General features: G+C 35.8%; 1 non-coding gene across 1 annotated transcript; it reads right to left on the reverse strand.

The window, feature by feature from the left end:
* Positions 1-1691: 1691 nt before the first annotated feature.
* On the reverse strand, positions 1692-1798 carry LOC145096375 (small nucleolar RNA R71). The gene has a single exon (XR_013703783.1). It is a non-coding gene; the product is annotated as a small nucleolar RNA R71 (small nucleolar RNA).
* Positions 1799-2462: the final 664 nt, after the last annotated feature.

The raw sequence follows: 2462 nt of genomic DNA on the forward strand, positions 1-2462 counted from the left end.
TGTCACAACCCCAAATTAGGGTTTTAGGAAAACTAAGCGTACGTTGGGCGTACGCCTCCGCACACCCAGGACCATGCACCCTATTACGTTGGGCATAACCCAGCTTACGCTGGGCGTACCCACGTGCCTCTTATTTGCATGTGTGGGTCTTCTTGCCAACTTTTCCCATTAAGGGACCATTAATGTCAATAACTTCAAATCATCATAATTCCTTCATTCTAATTCCGTTTCCGACGGACCTTATATACACCGAAAGGGAGCGAGAAGCCCTACACTTCTATCAACTCATATCTTCCTAAACACCTTCCGAACAAAAGTCCATTTTCCACAAAAATCCGAACTGCCATTTTACCAAAATACCCCTAGGCTCCAAAACACTAACCGAACACCCGGATTACTTCTAATACATCACCTGCACCCAAAAGGGGCTAGATATTACCTTCACAAGAGCCATAATTCTTATAATGACCGACCTTCGAGCCACCACCTGAGACTAGGATCGAGTCACTTCGGAACAGAGCGTTACAAGAGAGGGATAAATCGGAACTAAACAGAAGTACTCTTTAATTTTGAAGTAAAATCGTTTTCGTTGATTGTTTGTGTTATTTTAAAATAGTTTGATTTAAGTTCTTATGATCTTGAAAAATCAGTTAAACCCCCATTAAAAGTTTGTTTCTTAGTTTAACTTTTATAGTTATTTTAATTAATGAAATTTCTTTCTATATGTTCGACACCCGACTTACCTAACTATTATATAATCCGACTAGGTACCCTACCTATGGGTGCATAGATTAGTTACGTTAGTTAGGTTTATAAATTTAAAAGTTGATAGGTAAACTTTTGTGCACATCACGTTTTTAACTCAATTTCTGGGGAACGACTTTTTTGATTTTTAGTTTAATTTCACTTAGTTATTCGATCGATTTTGTGTGGTAAAAACTACAAAAACAATTATATTTCTATAGTAATTTAATTTTTCTATTTGTTCAGCAGCCTTTTCGTGGGCATCTTTGGCCACCTCGTGGTCACTAAACAATCAGTTTTCAATTTATTTATTTTTATTCGTTTTACATGTTTTTGTTTTTATTTTGTATTTGATTTAGTGATTTATAACACAACGATCCAAAACTCCATTAGTTCCACCACTTAAAGATCAAGAATCGGATTTTCACAAGAAGAAAGAGAAGAAGATTGAAGAGTCAAGCAACACTTTTCAATCCAATAAATTCAAGTACTTTGAGAAGACTCCAAGCGAGCCACAATCCGAAAACGATTTAGAGGACGACATAAAGAGTGAAGTAGAAGAGATGGGGGATATAGCAGATATGAGGACGAAAGAATACAATAAGTGGATGCATAACGACAACGGGTCGAGTCTTGTACCACCCGAAATTCCAGCAACCACAAATTTCGAACTCAAGGGGCACATTTTGGCCATGATAAAAGATATCCCATTCTATAGGAAAGATCACGAAGATGGCTACAAGCATATTTACGAGGTTAATGATATTGATAACTATTTCAATATTCTTAATATACGTCGTGCAATAGTGTTGTTGAGGATGCTTCCAGTGACTTTTAGAGGTGCGACAAAAGGTTGGTTAAAGGCACTTCCGCCTGACGCTATCACTACATGGGCTCAACTTTGTGAAGAGTTCATCCAACAATTTAGTCCACCATCCATGGTTGCAAAATTGAAGAAGAATATAGCCAATTTCGAACAAAAGATGGGAGAGTCCTTATACGAAGCGTGGGAGAGGTACAAATGTCTTCGTAGAAATTGTCTTCAACATGACTTGAACGATCAACAGAGGTGTCTATTTTCCATGATGGGGGTGAATGTGACAACGAGACAACTTCTTGACTCATAAGGACCACTAACTAAGAAGAATCTGGTCACAATCAAAAAGTTAATTGAAGAATTTGCGAAACACTAAAGAGTATATCATAACTCACGAGAAGATGTTACTAAAGGTAAAGGTACCGGAGAAGGAGGAAACGAAACTAGGCTGCAATAATGGGTAAACTGAGAATATGGATCGACGAATGACGAAAATGGATCAGTCCATACATGTCATACGAGTTGGATGCAACAATTGCAACGCGCCAAACATGACTATAGAATATTAATTTTTATTATTTTATGGATTACTTTATTAATGGTGTTATATTTATATGTAAAACGATGTCATTTTGCATATTTCGGTTCAGTTTTTCGGGTTTTTTGCACATGCAAACACTAGCCATATGCTCAAAACCATTTTTCGTATGGAAAATAAATCTTATTAAAGATAAATTTCAATATCAATTATATATAATTATTGATCATGGAACGTAACAATGATAAAAGCATAATGTTTGTTTTGTAGTTAAATATGTTGGGTTTTATTATTGGTATATTAGATAGATACTCTTTTAATATGCTAACCTTATAATAATGTGTTTCAATGATTTTCAAAGTT

Source organism: Lactuca serriola, chromosome 3 (assembly GCF_051521515.1).
Source record: "Lactuca serriola cultivar US96UC23 chromosome 3, Lser_US96UC23_V15, whole genome shotgun sequence".
In the NCBI taxonomy this organism is placed as follows: domain Eukaryota; kingdom Viridiplantae; phylum Streptophyta; class Magnoliopsida; order Asterales; family Asteraceae; genus Lactuca; species Lactuca serriola.